The sequence below is a fragment of the Zingiber officinale genome, chromosome 5A (assembly GCF_018446385.1).
Source record: "Zingiber officinale cultivar Zhangliang chromosome 5A, Zo_v1.1, whole genome shotgun sequence".
Classification (NCBI taxonomy): Eukaryota; Viridiplantae; Streptophyta; class Magnoliopsida; order Zingiberales; family Zingiberaceae; genus Zingiber; species Zingiber officinale.
In genome coordinates, this window is record NC_055994.1 from 59,576,648 (window position 1) to 59,591,753 (window position 15,106).

The 15,106-nt window shown below is 34.7% G+C and overlaps 1 pseudogene; it reads left to right on the plus strand.

The window, feature by feature from the left end:
* Positions 1–6,136: 6,136 nt before the first annotated feature.
* Positions 6,137–15,106, plus strand: part of LOC121979589 — a 135,543-nt pseudogene continuing 126,573 nt past the window's right edge.

Genomic DNA, 15,106 nt, shown 5'->3' on the forward strand with positions numbered 1-15,106 from the left:
TTGTACTTCATTCCTTATGTATAAAAGAGAACTATATCAATATGAGATTTCTTCACCTATGAAAAGGAAATATCTTTTTAATTAGTGGATTTGAAGAATGACTCGGCTAACAAGTTATAGGCTATCAAGTAGTAGTTTAGAGGTTTCCAAATCAAATAAAATATTTGTGCCAACATTATATTTTATATATTTTTTAGTTGCTTTATTTCTTATTTATTAATAACTCCACCCATGACGACCGGTCATGGCAGTCTCAAGCCTGGATAAAGGAGGAGGGCTGCATTAGGTTGTCAACTACCTGTTAGGATGTATACTAAAAACCTAGCTTTTTGTATGAACATTTATTGAATGAACATTTATTTTGTAATAAGAATCACATTGGTCGAATGTCTGCATTTAGTTAAATACAGTTGCCCATTTAATTTATATTATAGATAACATGGTGTGTGGTGTCATACAGAAGATTATGTTATCAGTTCCTTATAAATTATAAATAGTAGCTCACAACCAAGATGGATTGGGACAAACCATTGGAATGATTGTAGTGTAATTTGGTACTAGTTTATCTTGACTATAAAATTACACTAGTACACTATGTGTGTATTGAGCAGGACCATTTGAGATTGTTCCTTTTATACTGATTGCATAAAAGAACATAACCTCTATTATTATGGATGTGTGTACTCTTAATCCCGATATAATAACAAGCACATATACTTAGTATTTATTTCTTTAATTTATCAATGGGTGAGATTTATTCGTTAAATCAATAGGCCCGATAAGTTGGGAAAATAATATTATTTATATGGTGTGTTATTGATTATAGAAGCAAATTGTGTCCTAGTTATCTAGGTTGATGATGCCCCCTTGAGGACCTTATAAGAATTGTCATGTAAACCCTGCAGGTGGACTTAGTCCGACATGATAATGAAGTTGAGTGGTACTACACTTGGAGCTAGATATTAATTAAGTGAGTTGTTAGTAACTCATTTAATTAATGGACATTCGATATCTTAAATATAGGGAGACTAATGCACTCATAATAAGAAGGAGCCCATAATGTAATTTGGGATTGGTGCGGTAGTTCAATAATGACTCTTTAGTGATATAAGTTATTATTGATGAACTTGAGTTGGGTGTTCGGGTTGAACACAGGAAGCTCAAGTCCATTAGGAGGCTAAAACCAATTTCTCCTCTAGGTCCCTATTGTAGCCTCTTAATTAAAAGCCTTTTTATCCACCCAAAGCTCAGCTTCTTACCCAAACTAGGGGCCGACCACATCCTTGCTTGGTGCCCAAGCAAGGGGTCGGCCATAGCATGATAGAAAAGGGGATCTTATTTAAAATTAAATTTTCGTAAAATCTTTCTTTTTTGAAGCCATCCACATGGTTTTAAAAAAGAGTTTTAAATTTTAAAATCTTTCCTTTTATAGCTATCTACAAAGGATTAAAAGAGAGATTTTAATTTTGTTAAAATCTTTCCTTATTTGTAGTGTTTAAAAGAGAGATTTTAATTTTGATAAAACTTTTCTTTTTTGTAACCATGATTTAAAAGAAAAGTTTTAATTTTAATCTTTCCTTTTTTGTAGTCATCTACAATGTTTAAAAGAGAGAGATTAATTTTAAAACTTTCCTTTTGTAACCATCACAATAGGAAATTTAAAAGAGAGAGATTTTAATTGTTATTTAAATTTCCTTTTTTGCTATGACCAAGGATTATAAAAGAGAGGTAGATGGTGCCTTATGGGGTAACACACAACCTAAGTCTCCTCTTCTATTCCTTGGTGGTCGGCCCTTCTTCTCCCTTTTTCCCTTGAGGCCGGTGGCACCTATCCTCATCCTTGGTGGCCGGTTGTGTGGTGGAGAAGAAGAAGGAGGAGGAGGCCTCTTCATCTTGTTTTCTTCCTTAGGGACGGCGGCACATTAAGTGACATCTTCTTGTGGCCGGTTGCTTGGAGAGGAAGCAGAAGAGTAGGAAGTTTCCTATTTTGGTTTCCCTTGGTGACTGAATTTCTTGGAGGAGAAGATGTTGTTTGGGTGGATTTCATCTTGGTAGATCGTCGCCCACACGACATCCAAGAGAAGGAGAGGAATACAACAGAAGATCAAGAGGTCTTTTAGTTACAAAGAAAGGTATAACTAATTAATTATTTACGCTTCAAATTAATTAGTTTATGTTCTTTGTATGGATCCTGAAATACCAACACAAGAGGCTAGCGATTTCGTGTTTCGTTTTGTGTTTTGATTTAGTGTTTTGATCTTGTGCTTCTATTGAGATCTTTGTAGTTAAACCTAGGGTTATTGTAAGAAGTTAAATACCCAATTTGTTTGAAAGGCTTTGTCTAGGAAGTGGTGGATGATCCTGTAACGCTCGCCCCTCCTGCTAGTAGGGCGGGGTTACTTACAAGGGGAAAACATACATGCATAATAAAACTTCTTTTTAATATAAAACAGCGGAAGTACTTATTTTTTTATATTCTTTTAATGAACGAGGTCACGATGTCAAATTCTATCATAAACCTGAATAAGTATCATGAAATCATGCGAAACATTAACATAAATAAACATAGTTCATGTCAACATAAAATAACATAAGCAGGTCTTTTTCTTTTTCTTAGCCGAGCCACCACCACGCACATCTCTTGCCTCTCCTGTGGCTCCCCTAGTTTATCCATTCTTTGCCTTTATCTGGGTACAAGGAAAGTAAGCTATAAGCACACAGGCTTAGTAAGATCCTTTCCTACTCACAAAAACATATTTCATATCATAATCACATAAGCGTATAACAATGGAGACATAATCATCTAAACATCATATCATGTAAACAGAGCATCATAACATATCATATCATTAAGAAACATCATGCTATATCATATCATAAATAAAAGAGCATCATGTCATATAAATCATAAGAGCATATCATATTATAAAGAAACATCATGATATATCATATCATAAATAAAAGAGCATCATGTCATATAAATCATAAGAGCATATCATATCATAAAGAAATATCATGATATATCATATCATAAATAAAAGACCATCATGTCATATAAATCATAAGAGCATATCATATCATAAAGAAATATCATGATATATCATATCATAAATAAAAGAGTATCATGTCATATAAATCATAAGAGCATATCATATCATAAAGAAACATCATGATATATCATATCATAAATAAAAGAGCATCATGTCATATAAATCATAAGAGCATATCACATCATAACTGATTATATCATGCAAGATGTCTTTTAAAACATGTGTCATGTCATGTGCAAGATGTCTTAAAACATATCATATAATACTTAAATATAATATCAACATGAGGGCTCGGCTTGTACCACATACATACATAAATGTGCGCAATCCCTAGGACAGGGTAGCTAGCCCCGAACCTACTAGAGAACTAGGTCCGTACTACGACCGTCGACCTAGGGGCGTACTAAGGAGCCCATCCCTTTTTACTAGACCCGCTCATAGTCCGTCGGCCTAGGGGCGCTTATGGAGCCCACCCTTGGTACAAGCCATACAAAGTAAAATAACATGTCATAGTTACTTATCATATCATGAAGAGTGCTCTTAGTCCCAACTAATAGGGAAGCAACTCTTAGGTCTTTACTTGTCATATCATAAAGAGTACTCTTAGTCCCACTTCATAGGGAAGCAACTCTTAGGCCTTTACTTATCATATCATAAAGAGTGCTCTTAGTCTCACTTAATAGGGAAGCAACTCTTAGGCCCTTACTTATCATGTCATAAAGCATGCATACTTGAGCATATAGCACATCATAAGAGTCATCATAATACATGGTTCATAAGCATACATGAATGAGCATATTACTTGTCATATCATAAAGCATGCATACTTGAGCCTAAAACACATCATAAGAGTCATTATCATGCATGGTTCATAAGCACACATAAATGAGCATATAATACATCATAGGAACATAATCATGCATGGAAAATATTAACTAGCATCTCCTACTTCATATCATAGCATGTGAGACACATAGTAAAATCATAATTGGGTCTCTAACCCTAATTCCATGTAGTGGCCGAAAGTTCCAAGCCTAGATCTAGGTTATAAGCAACATAAAAGCATGTGAACCCTAAACCAATTTCATATCATAAATCATTAAGAACTTAGTTTAGGTTCTAAGCTTCCTAGGTCCTCGGTCTTGTTATGGCCGAAAGTTATCATGCCTAGTTCTAGGTTATAAACCACATAAAAACATGTGAACCCTAAACCAATTTCATACCATAAATCATAAAGAACATCATGAGTACATTTAGTTTAGGTTCTAAGCTTCCTAGGCCTTTTAACTTGGTTGTGGCCGAAACTTTGGGGCATGAAACTAAGTTCCAAACAACATACAAGCATAAGAATATCAAGCTAACTTCATATCATATCATAAGGGAAATCATGAGCATGCTAGATTTAATTTTAAGCTTCCTTAGACCCTAAAACTCATCATGGCCGAAACCATAGAGAGACATGTATCTAGATTTCAAGCAACATTCAAACATGATAACCCTAAGTTAGCTTTATATCATGCCATAAGGAGAGTCATGAGCATGTTAGACTAAGTTTTTAAGCTCTCCTAGGTCTTAAATCCCATCATGGCCAAAACCCTAAGGTGCAATACATTTAGGTTCCAATCAACATACAAGTGTGCAAACATTAGGTACTTTTCATAACATATCATAAAGCAAGTTATGAGCATGGTAGACTAAATTTTTTAACCTCTCCTAGCCAATTATTTCTATCATGGCCGAAAACTTTATGAGCATGAATTTAAGTTTTAAGCAACCTACAAGCATAAGAACACTAAACTAATCTCTTATCATAGGGTACATATCATAAGGACATAGTGAGCATGTTTAGTTTAGGTCTTAAGCCTTCCTAGGTCTCTTATTTACACCTTGGCCGAAAGTTTAAGAACATGGATCTAAGTTTTAAGTAAGCATACAAGCATAAGATCATTAACTAACCTTCTATCACTACAACAAAAACCCTCATAGACATCGGTGGAACAACAACAGTTTTAAGCAAAAACCGATGTCTTTGAGTATTTTACACCGGTTTTTCCAAAAACCGGTATCTATGAGCGCAGATTTTCGCTCATAAACATCGGTTTTTTAGCCGATGTCTATGAGCGCCCTTTTTTTCATTAATAGACACCGATTTTAACAGCGGTTTTTTAAAACCCGATGTCTATGCACCAAAATAAAATAATATAATTTTTCCACCAATACTTAGCCAAAATTTTCAACACTTCACTCTTCCCTCCAAACCTAAACCTATATCGCGCCGTCCACCGTATACCGTCGCGACGCCACCACCACTTTCCTCCTTACCTCATCTCCCTCTTCCCCTTCCTAGATCTATGAAAGATGGCATATTTTTCGTGGACGGAGGAGGATATGCTACGGTGCTGCGGTAGCAAGCGTTTCGCCAAGGAGCTCACCTCCACCTCTCCGTTTTCTGACCTCCACCACGCAATCCAGTCCGCCCACGGGATCTGGTTCAATAAGGTCGCACTTTTGACCTCTTCTTCTACCTCTTTCTCTTTTTCAGTGTTTCTTTTTTATTCTTCCTTCCAACCTCACCACCTTTCTTCTTCCATAATTCTATCTTTATATTTGCTTTTGTTTTCTTTAATCTGAATCTCTTATTTCTGCCCCGTTGTTGTTTTGGTGCTCGATCATCTGGTAAATCTCATTTCTTTTTTCCTTTAATCCATTTATCAAAGGTATACTTTCCGATCTGAAATTTGTCTTCCATCGTATTGTTGTTTTGTTTTCGATCCTTAAGTTTTATCTCTTTTTTTCTCGATTTTAACTTATGCGACTGCTTTGATTTGATTTGGTGAAGAAAAAGTGGAGTTTTCTACTGAGATTTGATGGGTTCTCTATCTATGATGGAGCGAGAGCTGATTTCGTCTCGAGTTTGATGGTATTTGTTTAGCGTTTAGTCTGACGATTGTTGAGTTGCTTTTCTTTTTGTATCTGGAAGACGAGATCGATTATTTCTCATCTAGTGGCGATGCTACTTATTTTGAGACATTTAATGATGTCTTTAACCTTGTGTTTGATGTCTGCTGTGTAGAACACCTAAGGAAATGGTGAAGGTTGTTGCTATCTTGGGTAACAGTGAGGGTGTTAAGGGCACAATTTACTTCGTCCAGGAAGGAGATGGTGAGAAATCTCTTGAAATACTACTTGTGGAATGCTAAATTCCTTTCAGATCTAGGGTTTCAACTTCAACCATTTTGATTTTTCTGTGAATTTGTGATCCGATCTAATTTTGGGATGTAAATCTCTGTGATAGGTCCAACCACCATCACCGGATCCATCACTGGCCTCAAGCCTGGGCTTCATGGCTTCCATGTGCATGCTCTTGGAGACACCACCAATGGATGCATGTCAACTGGTAAAATTATTTACCTTTTCCTTCATGGCGATCTATTGAGTTGCAAGTTTCTGATTGAAAGGATTAAATTATTGATTATGTACTCATGCTCTTGTATACTGCATGGCCTCATTTTAATCCTACTGGAAAGTTACATGGTGCTCCTGAAGATGAAAATTGACATGCTGGTGATCTAGGCAATGCCACTGCTAGCGAGGATGGTAAGTTACTTTATCATCAGCTCATGATGTTACTTTTGTTATCTATTTTTACCCATATTTACTATAACGCTTTTTCTCGTAACAAAAAAAAAAAATCAAATGATTTACCCATTTACTATAACGCATTTACTATAAAATGATTTATGCAGATTGAGGCTTCAGGAGGTCAGGCTCTCACTTATGGAGGAGATGTTTCAAAAGAAGAGGATGTGGAATCCATGGTCAAAACTGTTAGTAATGAAGATTGCATAGATCTGGCTTCTTACAATTTCATCTTTGACTTATTTTATTGCATGTGAATTTTTTTAAGCAGTAGATGCTTGGGGATCAGTTGACATTTTAGTTAACAATGCAGTTGTCTGGAATTATACTTATGTTCATCTTGTCATGAGACACACTGTTGATGAGAATGAAAAAATCACAATGGAAGGAAGTCATTGACCTGAATCTTACTGGTGTCTACCTTTGCACACAGGCATGCATTTTCATATCTTATTATCTTGCAATCTTTTATGATGAATACTTATTTCACCATGATGACATTTCTCCTGCAGGCAGCAGCAAAAATTATGATGAAGAAGAAAAAGGTATTCTCTTCATATATATATATTTTTAGCAGTTGGTTACCAATTAGCTAAGTCATTCAATATAGTATTTAACCTGAAGGATTTATATCTATATGAGCAGTTGGCTTGGTAAAAACCATATTTATGATTATTCATTTGTTATTAGCATAGACATTGTGGATTTCCAGAAGTAAATCTTGTTATTGAGTTGTCAAAATGTTGCTTCTAATTAAACCCTATCATTAAAATTGATTATTACAAGGAAGGGAAAATGCTACCAGAAGAGCTAGAAAATAATTTGGAGGAAATGGATAGAAAAAGATTTCTCAGTTTGTGATTTCTAGATAAAGAAAAAATGGGAAATCATTTGATGTGATTGTTCTTTTATTTTGTTGATCCTTAGCATTAGCTAAGATCAATGTTCCCTTTGGTTCAAATACTACCTAGACCAATCAAGTGTTTGGTATACCTAAATTCTGGAAATAATGGTGCCAAAATTGTTGGAACATTGATGATTTAGGTGGATGGGATGAATAGATGGCATGAAGTTTTCGATAAAACATAAGTCAAATTAAGGTTAGTAGCATGTGTGATAATATCAAGGCTCAGAATTTGGAATCGTGCTAAAGTTTTAGACTTTGACTGAAATGATACAATTTCTTGTTTCATCATGTGGTGTTGGTGTAGAGTTAGAGAGGAAGGAGATAAAAAAGAAGAGAAGATAACTATATACCTAACTTTGATCTGTGTCCGTAACTTCTAACTTTGTGTCCATGTACAGAATTGACATTGTATTATATGAATACAAGGTACAAAAGGATATCAAACATTATTAATTCAGCTTGAAGTATTTTGTAGTGTGTCCAAAATTTTTGGATTTCAATACGGCGTGATACTTAGGATACATTACTTGTTGTCCGACATTGTACAATATTTTATTAAAACAATATTTATAATATTCAGTTTTGATAATTTATTAGAATAATTTATTAGAACCATTTTAAAAACTCGTCACTACCTTAAATAAATTCAACATTTACATTCATATAATCATAATTCAGATAGGTTCACAATGGAATGGATAGAATTTTTTGGGAAAATGTTTAAAATGATTTAGTATTCCAAATTCTAATAAAACGCATATTTGCAAATGAAAGTTCAAAAACTTTGTATGGAAATATGTGTTATGAAACTTGAAGTAGCCAATACAATATCCACAACTTTGTAAAGTTGCATGCTGAATTATGTTTGTTGTAATTATCAGGTGCATTCTAAATTGGTGATATTTAACAGGTGAATTCTAACTTGGTGATAATTAACAGGTGAATGCTATTGTGCCGGGGTTCATTGCATCTGATATGACAGCTAAACTAGGAGAAGATATCGAGAAAAAGATTTTGGAAACTATTCCAATGGGTATGTATGTTTTGAAATATTCATTCCTTGGATATACCGAACTATCATATCGCCTTCACAAGTATCGAAAATACACTTGCTAGATTTAAAAAATGAACTATCGCCTTCACAAGTATCGAACTATCATATCGTCTTAACTCTTATCAGTTCACTTCTATTAATCTCTTGGAGTTGGATAAATATTATTCCTTTTGCTTTGATTCTGTTTAATTTTTATCAAGATTGTAGTTATATCTAAGAGGTCAAGGAATATGCAGGCCAAGGTTCTAGGTGCTCTCTAGCCCACATTTTGCACCTCCTTTGAGCTGGAGCATTGTTTTTTCTAGAAGAATTCATGTTCCTTTTCAATCTCATGTTTAATGAACCTTTCAATAAATTAGTGTTAATGTGAAACAAATCTTGTGCTAGAATCTCTCTTGTAGTTACCAGAAGATTCCTCCTTTCAGCAACAATCATTTATATGAATCCTTCCGAAACTTCATCTAAAGACTTCTTTTTTCTGGTCGGCAACATTAATCTTTCACTAATACATGTTTTGGTAATTGTCTTTCTTTTCTGCATCAAAATCATTTATTTGGTCGCTGTCAGTTCCTAAATTAGGCTAGCTTCACTCAGAAAATTCTATCATTTCACTGCATATTTTTTGGTTCTGTTCTATTTGCTCAACTGCATTAGATCCCAATAGAGCCCAGTGCTCTCATGGGCTCCGTGTAAACAAATAATTCTTTTTCTTTTCCAATTTGGAGCTAGTGTGCTATTATGCTTTCATTTTGTTTGAAGAAAGCTATACGAAAAACAGGGCAACCTATTAATCCTTCATGTATTTTTCTTGCTATGAAGGGCTTCCCCTCTGAACGTACTATGACATGGACTCCATTAAGGAAAATTATTATGGCAGCAGGTGAGTCTCTCTCCTACAATATAGTGTGGTCCTATGTGGTTTTTTACAAGTTAAGATTCTCAATTAATTTAATCTCTTTTTTCAATGGTTATTGTCTTCTTGACTTTGCCAAATGTAGATGTCAAGCTGCTTCTAATTTATTGATCCTACAGTGATTAGACCAGGTTTCTAGCTTATATGTTTGTAGACTTTAAAACATTTTATCCAACTTGCTGATGCACCAATCAAACTTTAAGACATCACCATCTTATGAATTCTTTAAAACGTAAACTGTGTTTTATATGTTTTCCTTCTTTTATTCTCCAATCAGGATTGAGTGTAGACTGTTTAAGGATCATATGCAGAACATGTCTTTGTCTCCTCATGCTGGTCATGGGATTCCTACACAGTCCTTTGAGGAAAATCAAGGGGGCATAAATTAATAGATGCCAGGAAATAGGCAATAGTATTGGAAATATGTTGTCAACATGTAAATTTTTTTGCTTCTTTTCTTACCTTTGTTGAAACATGGATGTATTTTGATGTGGCAATACAATTCCCACTGATTATATGCATGAAGGGCCTTGAAAATGTATAATGTGGAGGCGGGAAGGAAAGGGAAAAAACAACCAACATGGGTAGTTGTCAAGGTATGTCCTTTTGATTAGCAACTGTTTTACTTCTTTACTTATTTCTTGTTTTACTTGATGTATTATTGAGCATCCTCATCCATATATTATAGGCCTTGGAAATTATATACAGTTATATATTGACCACAATATTAGTAATTTGATTATCAAGTTGATCTCATAGTTCTGTTGGTTCTAAAGGAAATTTATTCTTTGTCACTTTTTATACGTACAAGAGTTTTGGATTGTTTAGGGGAGAGAATTACACGTCAGAAAAGCTCAAGTTCTTTAGTGGATATATACAGTTGTTTGTTTCACCTTTCTTGATCTCAATGCACACCAATCCCTTAGTTTAGGGAGGTAGTTCATTTTGTTGAATTGTTGTTACAAATTAATCCCTTATATTTATGTGATAATTGATGAATGTTTCTTTTTTTAAGTATTTCAGTTAGTCATCTTGTTACCTGGTGCCCTAACTGCTTTTTCAACTATGATTTTTTGTCTTGGTTTACTAATATATTATTTATGTGTTTTTACAGTTTACAAATCTCAAGTACTCCAGAGTTAAAATTGATGAAGTGCGGTTCGAGTGGGCTGAATGCATGTTAGATTACATTTAAAGTGTGGTTCTACCTTGATGTGTTGTTAAAAGAATGTTCTACCTTGATTTTGATATCTATTAGCTAGCTTTTGATGTAAAAAGAATGTTTGGGTATTTTATGGATACTGTTGTAAGAAGATTATTTATATAATTTGTGAATATCTGTGTATTTTATGGATATTATTGAATGAAGAATATTTGTATAATTTGTGAATATTTGTGTATTTTTTTATTATTGTCGATTTTTCATTGTTTCGGAAATCAAATTGTTAAAAAATATCCATATTACATCGGTTTTCCACCGCTGCAAAACCGGTGTTATTAATTAATATTACATCGGTCATTTACCGCTGCCAAAACTGGTGTTATTAACATACAATATTACATCGGTTTTACACCGTTGATGAAACGGTGTCGTTAAATGATACTACACCGGTTAATAACCGATTCGAAGACCGGTGTCGTTAAGTGATACTACACCGGTTTTAAACCGATGTCTAAAATGGCAGACCTTTTACATCAGTTTCATAGACATCGGTCGAAAATGAAATAGACACCGGTGGAAAACCGATGTCTATGAGGGTTTTTGTTGTAGTGTATCCTAGGATACATGTCATAATAACATAGTGAGCATGCTTAGTTAGGTGTTAAACTTCTCTAAATCTTTTATTCATGTCTTGGCCGAAAGTTTAAGAATATGGATCTAAGTTTTAAGTAAGCATGCAAGCATAAGATCATTAACTAACCTTCTATCCTAGGATACATGTCATAATAACATAGTGAGCATGCTTAGTTAGGTCTTAAACTTCTCTAAATCTTTTATTCATGTCTTGGCCGAAAGTTTAAGAACATGGATCTAAGTTTTAAGTAAGCATACAAGCATAAGATCATTAACTAACCTTCTATCCTAGGATACATGTCATAATAACATAGTGAGCATGCTTAGTTAGGTCTTAAACTTCTCTAAATCTTTTATTCATGTCTTGGCTGAAAGTTCAAGAACTGACCTTAAGTTTTTAAGCATTCTAACCTCGTGGAAAACACATAAACAACTTGTACCACAGGTGAGGGGATACTTACATCTTCTTGCTTGTTTTTCCTAAGGAAGATGGTGCCCTTGTGAAGAGAAAGAAGAAAGCTTCCCCCTTCTTGCTCTTCCTTTTGTTTTCTCTTGTTTGTAAGGAGTAGGTCTTGAGGACTCCTTCTTGTGAGCTAGTTTCCTTAGGAAGGAAACCTTAGCTTAGATTTCAGAGATGAGAGGTAGAGCTTTAGATCTCGGTGGAGAAGGAAGAAGGAGAAGAAAAGGAGGAGGAAGAAGAAGGAGGAAGAATTAACCAAACTTTCTTTCCCTTCTCTTCTCTCATTCATATTTATTCCCAATGAGGATGAAAAGTGTCCCAATTCATCCCCTTGCCTTCTCTATCTTCTCACTCTCTTCATTCCAACGAAAATAGCAAGAGAAGGAAAAAAAAGGCAACTTGTTCTTTGCTTTGTTCTTTTCTTAACCAAGAGAAAGAGGAGGAAAGCCACTTGTCTTTCTCTTGTTCCCTTATTTAATCATACTCTTTACCTTTATCTATAATTTCCATTCTTTGCTATTTATGTGTCATTCATGATTCTAGTGGTTATTATACACCAATTTAACTTTATCATTTGTGGGAGGTTCAAGGTTCAAACCTTAACTTCTCTTTCTTTTTATTTCTTTTTGGTTCTATTTTCATTTCCCTTTTATTCTAAAAGAAAAATACCCATAGGTATAGCTTATTATTTTGTGGGTGTTACAGATCCCATACCCAAGAAGGCTGAGTGCCTTCCCATGTTTAACCTAGAAGTCAATCCTTGAAATAGATATTTAATCAACTTCTGTAACATGGGATGAACTTGGATTAATAATGTTAAGTATCATTTGCAATCCAAGTTTTAACTACTGAAGACACATGAGTTGAACTTGAAGTAAAAATGTTAAGTTCCGTTTTAATTCAAGTTTAACTCATGAGGAACACATAGATTGTTAGGAAAGTTCTGTGCTTGTATAAATTTTTGTACTGGGGAAGCAGAATGGAATTCCGAGTAGCATCCAACAATTGGTATCAGGGCTAGTTTTCTGCCTCTATGTGTTTGATTTTCAGTTAAATTATACACTTTTCATACATAAATTTAGGCAGGATAATAGTAGGATGTGCAAATAGATTAACTCTGTGGTTGCAGGCATCCTAGTTCCAACTATTATGGCCCTATTGTGTTTGTGTGTGATTGGACCCTCGAGCATGTCGAGGGCATTTTATGTGTGCGCATGATTATAATTATTAAATACAGCAAGAGTTGTATTAGTTTTAGGATTTTATATTTTTGTTCGATCTAGATTACATGTACGCTCCATAATGGAATATAGGATCAATAAATGTAAAATTTTATTTTGTTACGGATCGTATCCTTGTGAGGCATGGTGCTATTTGAGGACTAGAGGCACATCGGAAAAGGAAGTAAGAAGGACGCAACGACATAAACCCTAGGGCTGACAACCAGAGTTGGCGGCAACTAGGGTTAGTGAAATACGGAGGACAGCTATAGATGAGGCCATAATAGTTGGAAAATTAGTTTTCATATTTGTTGCCTTTTATGCTGTGATGTGTGTGCTGTGCTGTGTGTGTGTGTGTGTGTGTGCATATTAAAATTCCTCATTTTAAATAACTTAGTGGGAGAGTAATTATTTAAATTTCATGATCTCCATTACTGGTTTGTAAGTGATGCATTCAAACTTAAGCGTTGGCTCTGAGCGCCTTCCTCCACATCGGATGAGTTTATTTATGGATCACTAGATCAAACTTTCTTTATGGATGATTATAGGAAGTTATTTAGGTGCATATGATCTTCTCCATCCGAAGGGGCACAATCATATTTAATGGACTAAGTATCAAGTAATGGTATACACTTAGGCACATTTAATAGTATCCACCCCATCGAAGTCACTGCTATTATTTGTGTGACCGAAGAAAAATCAACTATTAATTTTATTTGTCATAAAGTTAGGTTGATAAGATAATAAAATTAATGGGTAAAATCTCCTCTTACAAATGTTTGAATTTGTATACATCCACACTATCGTGGCATTCAAAATTCATGGCGCTTTGAGGTGTTGGTGAATTTAAATGATATTGTTTGAGGAATCAATATTATTTTAAATTCCTAAGTTTTAACCAAATATTTTGTGATTCTTAGGATTTCAAATGACCTTCAATCCTCTTGCTATTATATTGAAAGAGAACAAACTTACTGGACCCAATTATATTGATTAGAAGAGAAACTTGGACATTGTCTTAACTGCCGAAGGCTACAAGTTCATATTTTTTGAGATTTGTCCAAACTTGCCTAATAGTGATTCTAGAGAAGAGGAGATTGAGTGTGATAAGAAATGGGCCAGGGCAGATGAGATGACACAGTGTTATATTTTGGTTTCTATGACAAATGTACTGCAACATCAGCATCAGGTCATGCCTACTGCTTATGACATGATGTGCAATCTCAAGGAACTCTTCGGACACCAGAATCGGGCTGCTGGACAACAGGCTATGAGAAACTTGATGACGACCACCATGACTGAGGGAACACTTGTAAGGGATCATATCCTTAAAATTATGGCTCATTTAAATGAGATAGAAATCCTTGAGACTGAAATCGATGGAGAAACCCATGTCAATATCATTCTCTAAACATTTCCTAAAGGTTTTGAGCAGTTCTGCTTGAACTACAATATGAACAAAAGGGTTTATTTGTTGGTAGAACTTCTGACAGAACTTCAAGAAGCAGAAGGGTTATTTCATCAAAACTCTTAAATTTACATTGCTGAAAACATTTCTATTTCTAAACCAAAAGGTAGAAAGAAGAAAAAGAAACAAGTTGGTTTAACAAAGAAAGTGAATTGATCTCTCGAACCGAAGGCAGGTGTGAAGAAGCCAAAGGGAAAGTGCTTCACATGCAAGCAGTTTGGACATTGGAAGGTCGACTATCCTCGTAGAAATGAGAACAATAAAGGTATATCTTATTCTCTAGTAGCTGAAACATGTTTAGTGGTATTATCTATCGGTACCTGGTGTGTAGATACGGGAGCCACTGATTATGTCTTCAATTCATTGCAGGGGTTCCAGGAAACTCGACGACTACATGAAAGGGAGATTACCATATACATGGGCAATGCTACGAAACTGGCGGCTGTTGTAGTGGGAGATGTTTATTTGTCTTTTGATAGAAATAAAATATTGATTTTGAGAAATTGTCTTTATGTACCAAGTTTAGAAAGAACTTAATTTTAGTTTCTAAACTCTTTATGGATGGATATTCTGTTTCTTTTGATGACAAAGTAGTTTTCA